The 23,315-nt window shown below is 36.9% G+C and overlaps 1 protein-coding gene, 1 non-coding gene and 1 pseudogene across 2 annotated transcripts in view; 1 reads left to right on the forward strand and 2 right to left on the reverse strand.

Moving 5' to 3' along the window:
• The window catches only part of SUPT3H (SPT3 homolog, SAGA and STAGA complex component), a 449,785-nt gene that overhangs the window by 288,394 nt on the left and 138,076 nt on the right, over positions 1-23,315 (reverse strand). The gene's annotated exons all lie outside the window — the stretch shown is intronic.
• On the forward strand, positions 19,337-19,960 carry LOC102469279 (high mobility group protein B1 pseudogene; annotated as a pseudogene).
• On the reverse strand, positions 20,197-20,303 carry LOC114007923 (U6 spliceosomal RNA). The gene has a single exon (XR_003549490.1). It is a non-coding gene; the product is annotated as a U6 spliceosomal RNA (small nuclear RNA).

A 23,315-nucleotide genomic window follows, 5' to 3' on the forward strand; every position in this document is an offset into this window, starting at 1 on the left:
GAAACAATACATTGTAGGGAAGAGCAGATAGTATAATGAATATGTCGCCAGACTCCCATGTAGTCTACCGCAGTTCGAGTCCCAGACCCAGTGGATTAAAGTAATGCCGAGCGCGTGTGCGTCGTGTGTGCCCAAGAGGAGAACAGCAGAGAAGGGATTGCTGCGTGGCCATCCCCCCTGGGGGGTGATTTATGGCTTTCTCTCTCTTTGTCTCTCTCTGTCTTTCTGACAAGCGCACATGCCCTATAACAAAAACCTCTCCAAAAAAATAAAAATAAAAAACCCATTCCATACTCAGAAAATCAATCATAGGCTTACAACCAACTGAGAGATGATTTTTCATGAAAACCACTGAGCTTTCGATAAGAACAGCTTGAGTCTGTAGAGGTTTTCTTCAGGGACCTCTAACAAACTCCCAGGTCTATACATGTGGTAGTTCAACAACCAAGACAAGACAAAATGAGATAACTGGAAATTTTGCCGTTGCTGTCAAAGAGGTACTCGCTTGGCCAGAAGTGTAGTCAGTTACAGTGAGATTACTAGCACACGAACAGTGATGGTCAGCACCTTTTCCAGGAAAGAAACACGCTGGCGGGGACAGACTAAATATTGGTTTGTTGGAAGTCATGACGTACTTTTGCATAGAAAAACATGATCATGACTTTTCTGACAACCCAGTATTTGGATCCCAGCAATATTCATACATTTAATTTCAAACCCCTCATGTGACAGTAACAGGAGATGGGGCCTTCAGAGAGTAATTAGTCCCTGAGGGTGTAACCCCTTTATCAGAGGACTACAGAGAACTCTCTTGCCCCTCCTGTCATGTGAGGTTATATTGAGAAGACAGCAGTCCATAACCTGGAAGAGGGCCTTCATCAGAACCTTCCATTCTGGAACCTTGATCTCAAGACTTTCAACTACTAGAAATGTGAAACATTAAATTCGGTTGCTAATGAACCATTATGTCTATGGCACGTTGTTGCAGTAATCTGAACTGACTAAAACAAGCAGTTCAATCAAGGACCTGACAGGCAATTCAAGAGGTAAGTCATCCTCATGGGGTTTGATGGCATATATATATATATATATATATATATATATATATATAAAGTGGAGGGAGATCAAGGGGTTTATCAAATATACTTCGTCAACAGAAGCTGAGCTCACACACAGAGGAGTCACAGAGAGCACCAGGAAAAACTTAAAAACACCGTGAGCATTGTACTGACATGACCACACTCAGATCTATTAGCAGAGAGGAAGCCTTACTGAATCAAACTATCTGAGCACAGTCTCTGATCAATCATTGATTGAAAAAAATTCATTTAAAAAAAAGTTATACAGGGACCAGCAGTTGGCGTAATGACTATGTCGCTGAACTCCCATGTAGCCAACCGCGGTTCAAGTTTCGGCTTAAAGTCACACTGGGCACGTGTGTGTGCATGCCCAAGATCCCAAGAGGAGAATGGAGGAGAAGGGACTGTGGCCTGGACATCCCTCCTAATTGATTTCTCACTTTCTATCTCTCTGTCTCTCTCTCTTTCTGGAGAGCACACATGCCCTATAGTAAAAACTTCTCCAAAAAAATTAAAATGTTAGGGACCAGCAGTTAACATAATGGCTATGTTGCTGGACTCCCATGTAGTCAACCGCGGTTCGTGTCCTGGACCTGGTGGCTTAAAACTCACACTGGGGGCTTGGGTGTGTGCCTAAGATCCCAAGAGGAGAATGGGGGAGAAGGGATTGCGGTGTGACCATCCCCCCTGGGGGGTGATTTTTCGCTTTCTGTCTCTATGTCTCTGTCTGTCTAGCGAGCACACGCACCCTATAGCAAAAAACCTCTTCAAAAAAAAAAGTTATACAGAAAAAGAAAAAGATACTGAAAAGCCAACTTTAAAAATAAAGACAGGTCAGCTAGTAAAAAAAAGAATGCAATGGTCTGAGGTAGACATTTGACAGACATGGTAAGGTCCCAAGTTTGCATCTCGAGGAGACCCTGTACACAGCAAAAGTACACAATGTGTACCTGTGATTGACTGGCTGAGGCTGGGGGTGGAAATGGTGTGAAGACTCTGTTGGGAGTACCTGTCTATTTCTCTATAAAAATCTCTCTCATAGAATAAATAAAAAAACTTTGAAAAATAGATACAATTAATGCCAAAACTAAACAACATTCAGTGGCTATACTATTTGGGGGACACCATGGGGGGGGGATGCTTCTCCCTCTCTCTAGTGAGTGCACACACTGTATGACAAGTAAAAATCAAAAACAAAACAAAAAATATAGTCAATGCCTAATGATCAATACAGAAGATTGGTGGCAGGCATTGTGGCAGCTACTCCTGAGGCTGAGGAAGAAGGAAGATGAGACTGAGGCCACCTTGGGAGCATACTGGGGCCCTATCCCTTAAAAAGGGGGTGGGGTAGGAGGGTGATGACTTTAGGGCACACAGATTGGGTGAATTACATTAGCCTTGATTAATTTTAACCACTAACACCTTGCTCTGGACAGACTTTCTTCATTCAACTATAGGAAGCATAAGTAAAAGAGGTTAGTGTAAGGAAAGACGCTCTATAGTTAAGAGGGAAAAAAAGTCTTGAAAGTTAACAGCAAGGGGACCAGTAGGTGGCATGGTGGTTAAGGCACTGGACACTCCCACATGGCCAACCACTGTTAAGAGTCCCGGACTCAGTGGCTTACTTTCTCACTTTCCCTCTTTCTTTCTCTCTCGCCCTGTGTTTCTCTCTGGTCAAATTAAAATAAAATGAATGAATAAATAAAATAAAATAATTATTTTTAAAAAAGAAAGTTAACAGCAAGTTATACTATCTGGATGAGGCACTTGCAGAGCTATCTGTCCTTAAGGAAACCCATGATAATTGAGAACAATAAGAGCAAATTTTTATTGGGTAACTACCATGTCTCAGCTAAAATTCTAAACATTTACCCCTAACAGTTCATTCAATCATCACAATAAACCTACGAGATAAATATTATTATTATTCGCAGGTGAAGAAGTTATATCACTAAGATGTCTAGTAGATTACCTAAATGCACTAAGCTAGGAATTTAACCAAACAAGTCTAAGACCAGCTTGAGACTCTGCTCTTAAAGTCTTACATTATACTATGAAGATATTTAAAATTAAACAATGAAGGATAAAAGCCAAAGTGAATACTACATTAACATTAAACCCACGTATTCAAATTTTAAACTTCTTTTGATCTACAGTTTCCTCATTTTTTTCTACCTTCATTCATCCCCCCAATTCTTTTTTTTTTTTTTTTTTTGGAGAGATTTTCACTGTAGGGCGCGTGCGCTCGCCAGACAGACAGAGAGAGACATAGAGACAGAAAGCGAGAAATCACCCCCCAGGGGGGATGGTCACGCCGCAATCCCTTCTCCTCCATTCTCCTCTCGGGATCTTGGGCACGCACGCACACGCGCCGGGCGTGAGTTTTAAGCCACCGGGTCTGGGACACGAACCGCGGTCGACTAAGTGGGAGTCCAGCGACATAGCCATTACACTAACTGCTGGTTCTCAATCCCCCCAATTCTTAATGAACATATAGTATGTGCTAGATTCAAGAGATAACAAGAATACACAATATTTCTGAATACAAAAGGGCCTAGTTTTTTTTTTGTTTTTTGTTTTGTTTTGTTTTGAGAGGTTTTTTTGCTATAGGGCGCGTGCGCTCGCCACAGACAGAGAGAGACATAGAGACAGAAAGCGAGAAATCACCCCCCAGGGGGGATGGTCACGCCGCAATCCCTTCTCCTCCATTCTCCTCTCGGGATCTTGGGCACGCACGCACACGCGCCGGGCGTGAGTTTTAAGCCACCGGGTCTGGGACACGAACCGCGGTCGACTACGTGGGAATCCAGCAACATAGCCATTACGCTAACTGCTGGTTCCCAAAAGGGCCTAGTTTTTAATGAGGCACTAAATGTGGGAAAGAATCATTAGACAGTTTTATTGCTGTTGCAGGAGGGATATACATAAGGGAAGGCAACAGGGTTAAAAACTAGATCATCAAGGATGATCATAGGAAGCTGGAAGGTAAGGAGAGAATCCGGCATAAGGAAATTACCTGATCACTCTGTTTCTTTGGCAGCAGTGACAAATAATGTGGGGCAATGCAAGAAGGAGTAGCTGAGTGCTAGAAAAGGGAAAAGAGTAATCCACCAGGAATTTGATTCTATTACAGCAATATTAAAGAGAGAAGATTAAAGAGGTTGGAAATAAGGAAAAAAGGAAAGAAGATAAAGTAAAAAATGCCAGTTAGCTAGCTGATAAACTATATTATTTTCATAAATAAGTTATATCATTATAGAGAAAAAAAGCCATAGTCTATGCTAACTTTCTTTCATGTATTCCCCCCAGATACAACAAGACATTACTGCTATTGGCAAGTAACTGAAGTCCAGGCATAGACTCAAATTATCTATAAAAAGCTAAACAAATACATGTAACACCTATATCTACCTAGAGAAATAAAATTCACAAGATACACACTTTTACATTTTAAATTTCTCCAGATGGGATTATTTCTAAATAAAGGTTACTGAAAATTGCTTCATTCTGAATACACACACACACACATACACACAACTGTATCCTAAATGTGCATATATGCATTCATCTAATCTTTGCAAATCTCTGTGAGGTCAATACTATCTTTATTTTACATATGAGACTATCAAGGCTCTGAGAGGTTAAGTAATGTGCCCAAAGGTCACTAGATGGTATAATAAGTTCTGATAGCACTTACTTTGAAAATGCAAATTTGTCCCAATGTAACTGATATATTAGGAAACATGGTGAGCATAACTCGAATTCTATATTTGCTTTTCAGTGATTTCATCCACAAGAAACATGAGGTGAATGCAGAAAACTGAACCAACTGAACTGAGTCATATAGGAATAACACAAAAAGCACATACCACAAACATCTACCAGCTACCTCAGTTCACCTCAGCTCACCACATGAGTTAACCCATACCCATTCATTTAGGATATTATAACTCTCCTTCTGATTTCAGATAACACTCTGTCCATCATTTCACAACAACTCACAAGCCACAACCCTTTCCACACCCAATTCCATAAGGGAAATTAGGTCTTAATATAAAGTAATGTAAGTGCAGTATTTATTAACCATTTGATGTTTATGGTCTTCTTTTATGTGTCACTGACAAGTTTCTGAGTATTATGCCATAATCTCATTTTCCCATAAGTCCTGTGATTTTCATTGTGTGGTTAAGTACAGTATGTGAATTTTTAGGAGCAGATAGATATGCTACTTAATAGCAGAAGTGACTCTAAATAGTAAAGTCATACTCAGATTTATTGATTTCAGAGCTCATGCTTGTAAGTTCTAAGGTCTCCCATATTTTGTACATAGGCATCACAAATAGTTATTCTATTTATGATATAGCATGTGCACACACAAGACAGAGAGAGAAAAAAAGAGAAAGATGAGCACCATCCCCCCTAGGATCTGACCATGCTGTAATCCCCTTCTTTCAGTCTTCTAGCCCATCAGATCTTGGGCTCTCACCAGGTGTCATGACTCAGGTTGATTAGATCGAGGATTTGAACTGTAGTCACCATCTGAGATCTGCCTTCTCTTGAGCAGTGTATTAACCATTGTGCCACAGAGTTGGACCCACTCCAAACTTTTAACACGAACATTAACGTGCTTTTGGACATATTAAATTTCCACTTCTTTTTTACATAAACTGCAAGGAACATTAAATTACATTAAAATATATAGTAGGTAAATGTTAAATCACATTAATATATAGTAGTCATTAACAAACTATTGCAGTGCATTCTTTTAACAAAAGGGTACTGGCATAAACAAACATTGCTGCTGATACACTGTGTAAGAATAACCAAGAGTTATAAACCATGTCATGAATTATAAACACTGTCATGAATTATAAACACTGTCAAAAGTGGAAGTAAGGTTTCGGCATCATTTTTTTCACTCCAATTATTGCTCATACACTCTAACTTAATGTCATCTGTGACTTACTACAGTTAAAAGGAAAATCAAAATCATAAAAAGTCAAAACAAGAATTTACTAATTTAGGTAGCACTTTCACACAACAGCTTTCCATCGGTTTCTACTATGCACAGTCTAGAGTAGCAGAATAAGAAAAGAATCTCCTACTGGAAATCTTCAAAACTTCTCTAAAATTTTTCTAGTAGTTGGTCTCTAAGGAATATCATCATTATCATTTCATGAAAAAATAAATTTTATTAGTTACAAAAATGGTTTCAAAATTACCTCTCCAATGTTTAAACTGAAAAAAAGTTAAAATCATGTAAAACCTATGTTTAGATAATCTCACAGTCACACCTTTGAATCTAAAATAAACACAGAATAAAAACAAGAGTACACTAAGGTAACCGCACTCTGGTCAGTGTTAAGTAACAGCTAAAAAAAGGTAAACAATTAGGACCAAAAAAAAAAAAAAAAAAGGAAAAAGATACAGGTATCTCTATGTCTAGTACTATATAGTTAAAATATTGCTATATCTAAATAAATTTCCCATCTTCATTGTGACAGGGTAATACTGTGAGTTGTGGCTTTTGCATAGTGGTTCTGTAACTGGCAAAATGCTAACATTACCTGAAGAACATGGGGTAGAGGGGAGAGACTAAGGCTGTATACCAGGTAAACTGAATCAGAATTTTAGGATCTGGGAACCCAGCATCAATTTTCTTAAAAGCTCTTCAGAGTGACTCTGATGTGTGTGCAACCAGGATCATGAGATGTTTCTCTAGAATCCTTATTATAAACTAATTTTTAAAATCATGATTCCAGGAACCAGCAGATGGCATAGCAGTTCTGTTGCTGGACTCCCACTGGCCAACCGTGGTTCGAGTCCTGGACCCCATGACTTGAAAATCATGCCAGGTACAAGTGTGTGCATGCCCAAGATCCAGGAGGAGACTGGAGAAGGGGTTACAGCATGGCCATTCTCTCAGGGTGTGACTTCTTACTTTCCCACTCACTGTGTCTGTCTATCTTTCTCTCTCTCTCTCTCTCTCTCTCTCTCTCTCTCTTTCTCTCTCACTTTTTTCTCTCTGTCTGGTGAGTGCACACACCCTAAGGCAAAAACTTCTATAAAAAATAAATCATTATTCCAAGGTTACTCTTAAGATCAAAAGAATCTATCTGAGAATGTATAAAATACACATGTTAAATGCTAAATGTTCAAAGTTTAACTCTGTTTTTATTATTACTAAAAAGAGTTGCATTTAGATATAGTTCAACATATGAATCAGTCAAAATATTACCTGGGATTTTTTTTTTTTTTCATTTTATTTACTTCTTCTATGAGTGAGGCAGAGAGAGGCACTCTCAGCAGTTTTCATGCTGTACTCCTATCCTGGGGCTCAGTTAGAACTGCAGGCCTACTCACACCTGAGTGCACAGGCAGCCCTTAGGACACCAACTGGGGGCCTTTCCCATATGGCCTTTCTTAAGAGATAACATATGAAATCAACAGAAATGTAAATATTTGAGGAGTCTATTGATTATACATAGCTGAGTAGAAAGAAAACAAAATACGACACAATGAGAAATTTTTCTCTAAGAAATTTCTCTAAATTTTCAATATTCATATTCCAAATTCAAAATTTCTTATACTCTATAATCTGTTTTGAAAGAATGTAACACAGAAGTCACCAGGCAAACAGAAATTACCTTCTTGAATTCTAAAGAAAAAGGCAATTCTCTAACCTTAATGTTATCATAATCTCATGACTACAGGACAAAGAATTTCTGAAAAGTGAAAAGTGGGTACCCAGATAGAAAACTAGATGAACTTGATTAAAATAATTTTAAACAAATTTTGGTGGTTACATATAAAGTTTTGTTTTTCATCTACTATTTTTAATTCACTGTGAAGGAAAAAAAAAAAAAAAAAAAACCTATTATAATCCATGTCCAAAACACTACCCTAAGTATATTATGAAATATCTTCTTCAAAGCAACTTAAAATAACAAGATTGAGAGACCATATGCCATGTATGGCATCCATACTGACTAAAGCATTAACTTGAAATTATTAAATTAAAATTATTCTTTATCTGTAATAAAGTTTACTTATACTACATTTACATTCTTGGAAATGCCTAGCCATTTATAACAAGTGCTAAGATTAATACATTGAAACTAGGCTATTTTAGACTGAAACTAGAAAAATAAATGTTTAAATCAGGTCTTCCTAAACAGAAAGTAGATGTAACTATGTTACATTTAAATTAAGAATATTTAATCTTCCTCAAACAATGGGCAATAAATTTGAAAGATAATTATGAATGTTAAAATTATAATTCTATTTCATAATTCTGTTTCTAACTAAACACACTTTTAACATTAACATCAATTCAATCAAGTGTTCCTATTTTCTAGGTAACTGTCTACCAACAGGCTATCTAGTTAATACACTGAAAAAGGCTCTTAGCATTTAATACAGTTTTCTCTTTCCTTTGTGAAATACTTCATTTAGCTTCCAGAACACCATGCTCATTTGGTTTTGTTTTATCTCAGGGGCAGCATCTTCTCGATTCCTTTGGTTGAGTCTCTCTCTCTCTCTCTTTTTTTTTTTTTTTTTTGTTTTTCTATAGGTGTATTTGTGCCACATTTTTTCAAGCCATTCATCTGTTCTTGGCTTTTCTATTCCTTTGGTTGGGTCTCCTTCCCCCTTTTTTTTTTTTTTTTTTTTTTTTTGCTGAAATACTAACTTGTGCCTTAGAGTTCTGTAAGCAAACTTCTCTTCTATAAGAATATATACTTCTGAGATCATTCTGTCTAGTCCTTAGACATTAAATTCCAGCTATAAACTCACTTCCAAATTTCTGTGCTGACTTTTCCCCCAGAATTCTAGACTCTGATCCAACTATTAATTTAGTATCCCAAATATAAATGCATTCAAACCTACAATCTTACATTTTGTTCGCCAAACTGACTTCTATATCATCTCATTAACACCATCGCTCACCCAATTCTTCAACCTTAGAATTATGTCTAACTTCGTTTTTGTATTTTCCAAATGTGCTCTATTAGCAAATCTTGCCAGCTAACTTTCAAGTATCTCCACAAGCCATCCAGCCTTCACCTCTCCAACATCTAATGCCGGAATAGAAGCTACCATTACTTCTGCTTTTATTGAGCTTCTATTACAGCCTTCTATCTAGTTCTCCACTTTCACCTTTGTCCCACTGGATGGCTATTCTCCACAAAGCCTGTAGAACAAGCCTTTTAAATCTAATCACATCCTTCCCAAATCAAAATATATAATTAAAGAAAATACACAGTTCCTCATGAAAGTAAAGAGATGCAAAATGGCTACTGGAAATTAGGAAGAACGGGGGCCCAAAGGAATATGACCCTTGACTAACAACACTAGTGCCAGAGGCACCAAACGCCTGCACTATCCAAAATCCCACTTGTGACTCCCACAGAACATTAACTACCATTGATTAAGAGCCTTACCAATAATGTAAAAAGCTGATAAACACTTACTTTTGTACGTTGTATATATTATACATACTATTTTCTTACAATAAAGCTAGAGAAAATGTTTTTCATAAAATCACAAGAACAAGTATATTTCTAGTTCTATACTATATTTATAGTGTGAGTTTAATACATTTAAAGATGAACTGCCTCTTAATATCTACATCAATAGACCAGCAGTTGGCGTAATGGCTGTGTCGTTGGACTCCCATGTAGTCAACCGAGGTTCGAGTTTCGGACCCGGTGGCTTAAACTCACACCAGGCGCGTGTTCATACGTGCCCAGGATCCTGGGAGGAGAATGGAGGAGAGATGGATTGCAGCATGGCCATCCACTCTGGGGGGTGATTTCTCACTTTCTGTCTCTCTGTCTCTCTCTGCCTTTCTGGCGAGCGCACACGGCCTATAGCAAAAAAACAAAAACAATAAAAACAAACAAACAAATAAAAAAACTACATCAATATTATATGATACAAAATGCTATTGGTCTTACACATATTACTAACACTAGATATCAAAAAAGAAAAGATAATATAAAAAAAATCATACCAGGCCAGCCAGTGGTGTGGTGGTTAAGGTGATTGGATCCCATAGGACTGACTAAGTGGTTCAAGTCCTAGACTCGGTGGGCTTGAGAAGCATGCCAGGTGCATGTGTATACATATATACCCAAAATCCCAAGAGAATGGAGAAAAAGGGATTACAGTATGGCCATCTCCACCTGGGAATGATTTCTCACTTTCCCTCTCTCTCTGTCTCTCTGGTGAGCGCATGTACCCAACAGCAAAAGTAAAAAAACCACAACACAACAAAACAAAAATCATACTTACTTACACATATAACATTTAGGCACTGATAACAAAGAAGTGGCAATGTGATTGCTTTATGGTAGCCTAGTGTATCAATACAATTGCTTCATGGTAACCTACCCTATATGCTAATAACTGGATCAAATCACTATATAAATTTTAGGGCACATGACATTACCATCATGTTCATAGTAAAATACTAAAAACATTGTTACATTTTTTTAAAACCTCTTACCTTAGGCTAATATGTAGTTTCTCCAGTTACAAAAGAGGTATACTGTTATGTTAATGTAGTTCTTTGAAAGCAAATTTATAAAACAGTAAGTAAACTAACACACTATTCAAATTTACTGGAGAGGAGGCACTCTGCAGAGATTAGCATCACAGGGAATTTTACTGGAAATATTTGAACTCATCACAACAACAGGAGCTGGCTATAAAATCATTACAGTAAGATTACGGATTACTATACTTAATTTGTATGCAGCTATGTTTTAATACTGTATCTTTACTTACATTTCTCTCAACTGAAATTTTTTCTGATCGTTATGAATCTCCTCCAAATTTTCCAACATTGAATGCAAAAAAAAACCCCAAAAACCTCATATAAGTGGACCCATGCAGTTCAAACCCATGTTGTTTAGAGGTTAACTGTATACACTGGAATAAAAAAATAAATAAATCCAGCTCCTGACTATAGTCTATATGACTTCTTTGCCATATCTACCAAATTCCTTCTGCTCTTAACAAACATTATTCGTGCTGTTTCTCAAACACATCAAATATGTTCTCACCTAAAGACTTTGACGTTTGTTAATTCTCTAAGGTGGGAATTGCTCTTTCTCCAGATATTGGCGTAACTGCAGATCTGTGCTCAAATGTCACCTTGCAGATTGGCCTTTCTTGGTTACCATATGGAAAACATCAGCTTCTATCATATTCTATCCCTTTATCCTACTTTTATTTTTCTTCCTAAGGCTTAGCACTATAGACAGACATATCATGTATCCATTTGTCTGCTGCCTGTCTCTACCATTAGACCGTTAAGCTTCACAAAGACAGCAACATCATCTTACTATTACAGCCCTCCTGGCAAAAACAAGATCTCAGGCATGGCATGAACACAATAAAATGTTTACTAAGTTAGTCCCTTAGTAGGGACATGAATAGGATAATAAGAATTAATCAAACAATACGGACAATCGACAAATGTTAGGTTTTATTTCTTAAGTTCATGATACAACTTTCAATAATAAAATAAATAATTGAACAGTGAAAAGAAACTGATGAATATAGTCTTTCTTTTTTTTTTTTTTTTTTTTTTTTTTTTTTTTTGAAGAGAGCTTTTTACTATAGGGAACTTGCCAGAGAGAAAGGGAGAGAAGGACAGACAGAAAGTGAGAAATCACTCAACCCCAGGGGGATGGCCACACTGCAATCCCTTCTTTACTCTCCTCTCAGGATTCTGGGCACACAAGCACATGTGCCTGGCGTGAGTCTTAAGCCTCAGGCTACAGGACTCAATCGACAGTTGGCTATGTGGGAGTCCAGTGATGCAACCATTACGCCATACACGGGTCTCATGAATATAATTACTATACCTTTGAATAAACTGCAAAGAAACTATATAATGTATTGTTTAAAATTAAACGAAAAACAACTTTGCATATTTGTGTTATCAAATATAGATAAAAAGATAATGTTAAACAAAATGCTCTGTTATTTGAATTCCAAGTCCATAGTTCCATAATTAAAATGGGCTTTAAAAGTTCACTCACTCCATGAGGTTTATTGTTCTCTTACGAATGTGAGATGGAAATTTTTCTACAACCCCATCCTGTCTAATCATATATTTCCATGAATCACCCTTCACTATATAAAAGACTCAAATAATTACTTGTAAATATTTTAAAAATCCTCTAAATATAAAGCATCTACTTGTTCTATGTGACATAACACAAAAGAATGTTTATCTATCATATGATTTAAAGTCCTAGAAAAACCTGATTTGGTTTCACCTTTATGTTTAGGAGGAAAAGAAGAGACCTTAGTGATTATGTAACCCAGTGAGTTTTAAACTATTGTTTTTTTTTTTTTTTATTTTTAATTAGTTCGGGTCTTATCTCTAAAAGAAATTTTACAAGAAAGTCCAATATTTAAGATTCAAATAAAATTATTTTAGGTATGGTGGTTGAAGAAGTCTTAACTATCAGTGCTTATAATTACTGAATGGCTATAATAATAATATAAATTGGCTATGAAAAATAATAATACTGTTGACTATCTCAGTGTTTTCTATGATGCAAGGTATGTAAAGACACTCATTAAAACTCAAAGGATCATAGGTCATTAAAAAATAATGAGAGCTATTTGGTCTATGCTGAGGAAGCAGCTCCTTTCTAACTCTGAATGCATTTCAAATCAAGAAAAGCCTGAGGTGGCCAAGTGACAGGGCACCACTCCGTGATGCTTGGAGTCTCATAGAAACCTGCACTTGGACTCATGGTGGCTGAATATGCCAGCTAGCTGTGCCTGGGTGCATGCACACCATGCTCCCAGCTGCTGGAAAGGCTAGGGAGAGGATCATGCCATGGTCACAGAAACCCTGTCTCCCTCTCTGTTTCTCTCATGAAAGTAAAAAATAAAGAAAAATAAACTTAAAAAATGTTAAAAGTAGTGTTCAGTAGTGTTCATTCAATCGAGTATTATATAATTCACATCTACTACATACAAAGGATTCTAGGAACTATTAGAAACAAAAATGACTAAAGGATGATGCCTAGTGAATGTCTGTTTAATGATGAAATAAGTGAAAGATGATTAAAAAAAAAGAAGAAACTATCCAAGACTGTTATCAGGATTAAGAAAGATAATTTATGCCTCACTGACTGATATAAAGACAATGCATATAACAACATGTGACTTCTATGGAAATGGTAGTGTTTGATTTGCAAAATGGAGAATGTAACTTGGATCTCTAAGAAAGGAGGAAGGTAGGTCTGAAAATGATAGCACATTACCATCACTATAAAACAACTGGATTTTTTTTTTTTTTTGAGAGGTTTTTGCTTTAGGGTGTCTGCGCTGGCCAAAAAGACAGAGAGAGGCAGAGAGACAGAAAGTGAGAAATCAGCCCCCAGAGGGGATGGCCACGCAGCAGTTGCTTCTCCCCATTCTCCTCTCGAGATCTTGGGCACGCATGCATGCACACGCACCCAGCATGAGTTTAAGCCACCGGGTCCAGGACTTGAACCACAGTAGACTACATGGGAGTTCAGCGACATAGCCATTATGCTAACTGCAGGTCCCAACTGGAAATTTTTCAGTTGGAACTTTATAGGGCTGATCAGAATTGTCATCAAGTTGGTTTCCTCTACTTGCTTCAACAGATATGCGAAACTGGTTCAATCTATCTCCTTAACAGATATAGAGAGGAAGAAGAAGTGGGTAAAGAAGAGACCATCAAGATTTTATATATCATGTATTTTCTCATAAAATAGTAAGTAGATTTTATATTATGAGCAATTGAAAATGTCATTTTATAATAAAAAAGAGAAAGGTAAAAAATAAAACTAAGGAGGAGACAGATTTCAAGACCACCGTGCTGAGGAAAAATGCAACGGATTAGGAAAATAAAGTGAACTGAGGCTACCATACAAATTCTGTTGAAGAACATCAGCAAAAGCTTTTATATACATGATAGGTCACACTACCCACAAATGGACAAATTACCAGTTTTGAAATATACTCTACAGCAAATAATTCATCTGACCTTCAAATTCAACACAAGAAAAGGTCAAACTCATTACTTCTATCTAAAACAACACATTTGCAATTCTTCAGCATGACTCATCTATACCCTATGAGATTAAAAAACAAACAAACAAACAAAAAACAAAAAAATCAAAAAACAGTCTTTAAAAATGGCCACTACAACAGATTCCATAGCCAGTAATTATGCTATCCAGCTACATGGAGCTTAAAAAAATCTCATTTTGCATATGTAACTTGTTTCCTTCAGTGTCTGAGACTAGCAGAACCAAAGAAACCCACATCCTAAGCCACAGAACAGAGCCACCTGGTTTTGTTCTTATCACAGGATGGCAAAATGCTTTCAATCCCCTAATGTCCTGCAGACATCCTCAACATTTGTATAGCATTTTTTAACTAACAAAACTGTTGTATCCTTCCTGAGCTCTAGAATGGTCAAAAGGTTCAATGCAAACACCTCCTAGGATAACATTTAAAGGCATAGGAGCAAAAACTGGCATGGCTATCTCCCTTTTCTGTTCTGATACTCATACTATTAAGTATGATTAAGTAACTGGGATCATTATTTATAAAAATGTTTAAATCAGTGCCAGATTTCTAGTTACTCATTTGTCAGTACTAAGAAAATATTCATAATATTCATATTTTTAATGCACCAATTCTGGGACAGTGACTGTAGGTAAATGTGAAGATATTAACATGTAATTAAAAAAAATCATGGCTTTTTCTAAATGCATATACATATATATTTTATAGGGATAAAAATAGGCTTTTTTCACTTTTGATCTGAGTGATTTTTAGAATACTTTCTAACGGTTGTTTTTACTATTTTAGATAAAAAGAAATTTAAAGAGTAATTACACAATTAATACTGTAATTTCTATGGTTCTAGTGAAAAAAGTTGAATTTCGATAGTCTAGTTAAAAATCAAGATGCATATGTGTAAACAATTTAACAGTTACTACCATTTATACTTGATCTCTGCTGATTGCAAAAGACAACTTTAAGTGAAAGGAATACACCTTCTTATAGTTTTCCATGAAGATGCAACTGTCTGCCAAAAATATGATTTCTTTTTTTCCTATTAGAAACACTGGTGAGGGCTGGCCCCACAGCACAATGGGTAAGCCTTATGAGTAGGAAGCCAGAGTCCACATGGTCAACCACAGTTCAAACACTGGCCCCAGTGACTTGAAAAACACTCTAGTTGTATACGTGTGAACCCAAAATCCTAACAAGATGGAGATGTAGAGAAAAAAATAATAGCAGCAGGACCATGTCCTGTTGAAGGGGTTCTCTCTCTCTGTGGTGAGCATATGTACCCTCTGACAATAAAAAGCATTGGTGAAATCTTCACTTTTCCTTCCTTTGACTTTGTAGGTTATTATTCATTCTATTTATATATATAACATCGTAGGAAGGCATTTCAGTAATGTCATAAAAATTGAAGCGATTTAACAATCCACACACGACTGAGTAAGTGGGTTATCAATTCTTATATTTTGAAATGTGTTATTTTTAAATAACAGTAATTAAAAATTTAATTTCAGAAAATCAATATTTTATTTAACATTTCATTCACAATGCGACAACTCCTCATTCCAGGTAAGTTGTTTCCAACCCTGAATACAAATTAGTATCACCTACAGATTTGAAAAACATACCAGTGCCAGAACGCCAAATCCAAGAGATTCTGATTCAATTGGTCTGAGTAAAGATCCAGACATAATTATTTTTTAAGGGCTTTTTAAGTAATTTAATGTGCAGTCAAGGATGAGAATCACTGTTCTAGATCATGATCAATATTCTAAAACTTATATATCTAATGTTATAACTTTTGAAAAACATGTAATATAGTTAGTTTACAATTTCAACCACTAACATTGTTGCTATTTCCCAGACTCTGGTCTACAATCTTCCTGTCTCTGAAAAAGGGTAAGTCTAACTTGATAAATTATGCTATCAGTGGGACGCATTACCTGAGCCTAGCTGTAAGAGTAAATCTTGAGCTACAGGAAAGGAATGCAAGTTTACAGTCACCTTATAAACTTAGGGCTGTCACTGCCTACCTCAGAAGACCTGACTTTTATGCAGAATGACACTTTTCTAGAATAAGTATTTTTAGAACCCTGCTAAAGAAATGAATTGGGGATACCTTCAGTTTGAAGTTAGTGCAATACTTACTGGTTAGCAGTCACTGACTTGTATGGTTATTTCTGACTGTCATGTACAAGAATGGTTTCTTTTCTTTTTTTTTTTTTTTTAAGAGAGATGTTTTGCTATAGGGCATGTTTATTTACCAGAGAAACAGAAAGCGAGAAATCACCCCCAACGGGGGGATAGCCACACCACAATCCCTTCTCCTCCAGTCTCCTCTTAGGATTTTGGGCATGCATGTATATGCGCCCGGTGTGAGTTTTAAGCCACTCAGTCCAGAACTCGAACCATGGTTGACTATGTGAGAGTCCAATGATACAACCATTACACCATCTGCTGGTCCCCAAGAATGGTTTCTAAAAATATTCCTCTTGTCAACCATACTGTATGACCTGTTTTACATTATGAAGGTGCAGAGCCAGAGTTCCTGTCCTCATCTAAGCACTTGCCACTAGGAATACGTAGCTAACATGAAGACAATAGACAACCTTCATTACCAGTTATTCTGAGGCAGACGGTCCCTGCTGGTCAGTGATGCTGTCCCATTGGATAAAGTAAGATGAAAGACATAAGAAAAAGCAACTGGACTCAAAAAACAAACAAACAAAACGAACAAACAAACAAACAAAAAAACCTCTCAATTTGACTCAACTAAATATTGCTGCATTCTAAAATCCATAACAGAATGTGTCAAAAAGATTTCTGCAACTGTGTCCTACCTTCTCATCCCCACTTAAGAACACAAGCAAGCTGTCCAGGTCTCCAGTCTACTTTGCAGGTGGTCAACCCTCTACAATTCAAAGTCAGTGCGCTGTTCTACTGAACAGATGGTATAAGGTTGTAAAGTTAGCTGTGGGAGGCTGTGCACCAGCGAGTCTGCTGAGGCCATTTTTCATGAGTCTCTTACTATTGCCACCTTAGGCTCAGAGAGCAAACAATTACAAAGGCCACAATTGGCTCCCCCTTTAAAAAACCTCACCTTCAACACCACACTCTGACTGGCTACTTCACATAGCAAATCGGTGAGCTTAGAATCCCTCAGATTTGCATATCCAAGTACCTCATGACTGGTCCAAAAGCAACCAATCATAACCTACCTTTTGCTATCCTTCATTCAACCAATCACGGCCCACCAATGTGTATATAAGCACGATCTCTGGCCCATAATCGACAGACGACCAGGAAGATAACGACGACCAGGAAGACAATGACTGAAGAGCCCGAAGAGCTGAAACACCGCGAATACTTCATCGTCTCCGGACGACCCTGAAGAGCTGTGACACCGCGTCGTCTCTGTGCTGCTTACAGTAGAAGACGCGACCCTTAAGAGCTGTGACACTGCGTCGTCTCTGTGCTGTACCGTGCTGCCCACAATAAACGGACGACACTGTCGTCTCCGTCCTGTAACACTACGCCGCTTGTCCCGGCTCTCACTCCTTCACTCAGGAAACCCGTTTGGCAGTCCCCCCGGGCCGGGACAGTTAGCAACAGGCCCATTAACTATGATGTATAGTAATACTAGATACTGATTCTCTCAAAAGAGATGAAAGATTATTACTGGGCACACTTGAATTCATTCATTCAGATTACTTCTCATGAGTTCATAATTCCAAATTACTTATCAACTGCTCCAAAAATCAATTAGCCATATCAAAGACCTATCACCTAGGAAAAAGATCTACTAATAGACAAATTGCCATCACTAGATCTGTTGACATCATTAGTTTCACCAAATAAACATACATCAAGCTTTCTTTAAAAACAAGTATCATGGAGACCAGCTAAAGTCACAAAGTTTCATCCATAACTCACAATTCACCTACATCATTTCTGAATAGAGGTTCCATGTTTCAAACAAACCATAATTTTGTACTTTCTATAAAACTCCATCAAACATTTGCAATTTTTTCATTAAAATGTTTAAATTCCTTTATTTAGCTATTAACGCAGAGATCCATTTAGTTAGATTCTCCCTATTATTTTTTGCTTGTTGATTTGTTTCACTATTGAATTATTTTATTTTCTGTGTTAGAAATATAAGGCTGAACATTTTGGTTCAGTTCAGTAATGTCATGAATTTTTAAAAACAATGATTAGTCTGAGTTTTCTTGAAAGAAGAAGCTAAAAGCCACACTTAAAACACACCCACACACAAATAACACAACATAGTCCACTATTCCCAAAACTAATGATAAGTTACAAACTAACCAAAGAAATTTGAGTCCAAATAATTAACTTATGGCAAAACCATCAGAGAATGAAATAAAAGTTTAAAATACCATTTGAAAATAGGTACTATAAATGCTACTATAAAGCATGGTGTGTACTTTTCAAATGATTAAACCCAAGGTCATTAACAAGGATACCACTATGTTCCTCTCTTATACAGCTATCTGGCAGGCTAAGAAGTGACTCACATTTATGTTCTGTCAGTTAAAATACAAGCTCACTATAATACTGTTTATTTTGAAAAATTGTTAATATGAGGCAGGTTTCCAAACAGGCAGTCAAAAGTTTCTGGAATGTTAAAAGAGGTGTTACAAAAAGAGAGATCTATGGTAAGTATTTGAAATAACAGCATAACAGTAGGGCTTTGGAGTAGAAGAGAATTTTTTTTAAATGCATGATCAACTGTTTTCTTGAAAATTAAGCTAGAATTAGAAGCACAGAAATATAAGTCTTAGGTCTACAACCTAGGGATATCAAGATTTTCCATTAAAACGAATGAGTACAACACACAGAGATTCTGCAAGTATAGCAAAACCTGAAACTAAAAATATTGTGTCAGCTAGTTAAAAACATTTTTTAATATGTAAGTGAATTATGGTGACTTTCCTAACTGCCTGCAATGCATACTCAATTGAAACAAACAAAAACTTGCAAAATTTATATGTTTAATGAGAAAAGTACACTAAAAAATTAAAGTTCAGTGTAATGGGAAAACTAACATACATAGTAATTAAAACTACTCACATAGATAGAGACAGTAGTGGGACAAATGAGAGCCAGACAGGCACCGGGCGACTCTGCGCCTCGCAGAGGAAAGATAACTGAACATGGGCAAAGGAGAGCCTAAGGGGTCGAGAGGCAAAATGTCATCCCATGCATTCTTTGTGCAAACTTGCTGGGAGGAGTACAAGAAACAGTATTCAGACACTTCAGTCCACTTCTCAGTTTCTAAGAAGTGCTCAGAGAGGTGGAAGACCATGTCTGCTAAAGAGAAAGGAAAGTTTAAAGATATGGCAAAGGCAGACAAGGCCTGTTTTAAAAAAAAAAAAAAAAAAAAAAAAAAAAAAACCTATATCCCTCTTAAAGGGGAAACAAAAAGGAAGTTCAAGGATCCCAAAGCACCCAAGAGGCCTCCTTTGGCCTTCTTCTTGTTCTGTTCTGAATATCGCCCCAAAATCAAAGGAGAACATCCTGGCCTATCCACTGGTGATGTTGCAAAGAAAGTGGGAGAGATGTGGAATAACACTGCTGCAGAGGATGAACAGCCTATGAAAAGAAGGCTGCTAAGCTGAAGGAAAAATATAAAAAAGGATATTGCTGCATACCGAGCTAAAGGAAAGCCTGACACAGCAAAAAAGGGAATTGTCAAGGCTGACAAGAAAGAGGAGGAGGGGGAAGATGAGGAAGATGAAAATGAGGAAGAAGAGGAAGATGAAGAGGATGAAGATTAAGAAGATGATATTGAATAAGTTGGTTCTAGCAATTTTTTTTCCTTCTCTATTAAGCATTTAATCCCCCTGTACACAACTCCTTTTAAAGAAAAAAATTGAAATGTTAAAAAAAACCTACTCATACAAGTAAAAAAAAGATAATTTAAAGTATATACAATAACTTGTTAAGCAAGGAAAAAAATCTAAATGCTCAAAGGTTCTACTTTAGGTCTTTTTTTTTTTTTTTTCTTCTCCAGAAAAATATGGAACGCTTCACGAATTTGCGTGTCATCCTTGAGCAGGGGCCATGCTAATCTTCTCTGAATCGTTGCAATTTTAGTATATGTGCTGCCAAAGCGAGCACTACTTTAGGTCTTGATAAGAAGTTCCTTCTAAAAAAAAAAAAAAATCCCTTAACTAGTCTACAATTTTTTTTTGCCTCTGAAATATGGTAATGTTTAACAGATAAATTACAGTGTTCAGAAGGAAGTATTACTTGGACCTGGAAAACAAAGTGCCTCGCAGGCCCCAGAAGAACAGTAGTTCACAGCTACATTATAAATTTTTAGTTGACAACACACTCCTCAAGGGGTCTGACCTCCATACAGGGCAATATTTTTCACCAGGTAGTTCAAGAACTACAGATTCAGCAACAAACTTTAAGCTCTGTGATACATATGTTTTCTGGAATTCATGAGACTTGTTCAGAATGATAGATTATATGCAAATGATTTTCATGACAGGAATAATACACTGTATGCAATTAATGAAGATCAAATAAGGATAAAATGAATCAAAACAAAAGGAAAGATTTCACTTAAGCAAAAGATTATTTGACCATCTACGGAATAAACTTCTAGTGTGTTCTCCAAAGATTATCTCTATCATTGGCGATCTTTAGAATATGAACTGACAATTATCTTGTTTTGATACTTACCTGACAGTAGAAAACAGGAAAAAAATTCTATTTCAAGATCTTTGGCTGGCCCATAAAATTACAGAAAACCACATATATGGAGAAAAATGGAAAGATACATACATAAAACAGTCAGCAATATGGAACTATCTCTATTTCCATAACTATTTACAATCTTTCTGGGTAAAATATTGACAAGAGTGAAAATAACATAATAAGCTTTGCACTGTGTTACTAATGATTAATGTCATCAAATCCAAAGATCAAGTTAGTACACAACTGTACTATTATCCAAAGAAGTGCACTAGAATACAGCATTCCTATTTAACACCTAAATTTGGCCATGAAGTCAGTGAAAACAATCTCTCTGATACAGTACATAAATAATACAAACATATATATAAAGTGGTGAACATAATTATGTTAAGTTTCCATTGCAACAACAAAATCTACATAAAATCTCAGTATTTGCTACATCAGTTAAGAAAACATTGTTTCAAATAACAGGAAGTTTAACAATGACGCAAATATGCATGGGGTCATTTTTCTCAATTAAAAATGACTGTACCTAGGTGGTTGCTAACATCTTCCCACCTTAAAACTCTGCTTTTCATCCTCATGCTTGTCACCCTGATGTCAGAGCCATTGCCCCACTTTCCAACTGAAATCAACATTAAACTAGAAAGAAAAGGGTGATACAGTTCCAGCCACGTGTCCCTTTTATCAAGAAAAGCAAAAGCCTTCAGTAGAATTTTAATTACTTCTCTTTAGCCAGAACTTTGTCACATCTCCATCTCTTATTAGGGAGATTTGTAAAAGTAAACAGAGTTCATCCTTGTTATTTAGGATTCCATATTTGTGAATCTGTCTACTCACTAAAATTTACTTGCAACCCCCAAAGTCAATACCTGCAGTGTTTTTGTGGCCATCAGGGGACATGCACAAACCAGTGAAACATCTGAGTTGCCTGGTGCACGTATCCCAAGCTGAGGTCTAACAAGAAGACACTCTGCCTTGTTTCAGACTCACACAAAGGTGGCCAGAAAATGGAGACAGTAGAAGGCAGTGCAGTGTAGTGCAAGTAAGTCCAGCTCCGGAGATAGCTGGATGGGGTCTGAATTAAACTCTAGGATGTATTAATGGGGTGGCCTGAGAAAATCAGTTAACATTCTGAACCTCAGTTTCTCTTTTGTTTAGCGAAGAAAATATAATCTCAGGATGAGTTGTTTTTGGGTTTAAGATTACAGTTTGTATAAGGGGAGTCTGTGTGTGTGTGTGTGTGTGTGTGTGTGTGTGTGTGTGTACATATTTTCCCTGGGAGCAATAGTTCAGTATTCACAAATTCAGTGTTCATGGTGACTTTACTAAACCTAACTACAGTGAATTTCAAGAATCAACTGTACTTTAGCTTTTCCAAAGTCTCTATCAAGGCAGACAGGAAGATGTTTGGAAAGTGTTCTAAGTTGGTTTTCCTGCCCTTGTTTTTTGCTTGGCCTAAGACACAATACTTCTCAAACTTTCCACAAAAGATCCCCTAAAGTCAGAGGAGATAAGCGAGTAGGCCAGAGGGTCTGAGTGTGCCACTAAGACGTTTACCATAAATAGATATTTCTTTGTGGACTGATATTTTATCATAAAAGTGCATCCCAAGATTTTTTGTATTTTAAAAATTACTTTAAATTCTTTGGAAGTTCTGTTTCTACATTAAAGTGTAAAAAAAGCCACAAGAAAATGTTGCTCCAACCTTAACAATGAGAAAAATCCAGATAACTGACAAAAATCTTAATTTTTCTAGAGCCCATCAGAGCACTGAGGTCTCAATATACCAAGTAAACAAATTCCAAAGAATAACAAAGCATCGCAGGACAGACAGGATGCACAAACTGGCTCTCCCTTTTCTGATCATGGAAGAAAGAGATTACCACCATCAAAATGGGTAAGGGTAAGAAGAAAAGAGCTGGGGCCAGCAGGTAGTGTGGTGGTTGAGGCTCTGGACTCCCACATGGATGATTACGGTTCGAGTCCTAGACCTGGTGGCTTGCTTTCTCACTTTCCCTCTCTCTCTCTTTTTTCTTTCCCTATGTCTCTCTCTGGTCAGATTTTTAAATGACAATAAATAAAACTTAATTTTTAAAAAAATAAAAGAAGAAAGCAGCTAAAATTGTAATGACATTTAAAGGATCATCATGGGTCTTGTTGGCACGTACATGAAACCCCATTTCACTTCCTAAGGACATTCTCTTACATTAAACAAAAGCAACAGAAAATCTGTTAAAGCCCAAGACCCTGCTTACACAAGGCAAAGTTGGATTGCATAGGAAGGTAAAACATGTACACAGGGAAGGTCACATCCCCAAGCCTTGTGCAAGGGCCCACCTAAGATCAAGGCTGGAGAAGAAGAACAAAGAAACTTCCATCCTGTCTCCATCAGAGGCCTCATATCCAATAAGAAATAGCAGC

Source organism: Tupaia chinensis, unplaced genomic scaffold (genome assembly GCF_000334495.1).
Source record: "Tupaia chinensis unplaced genomic scaffold, TupChi_1.0 Scaffold000252_1, whole genome shotgun sequence".
In the NCBI taxonomy this organism is placed as follows: Eukaryota; Metazoa; Chordata; class Mammalia; order Scandentia; family Tupaiidae; genus Tupaia; species Tupaia belangeri.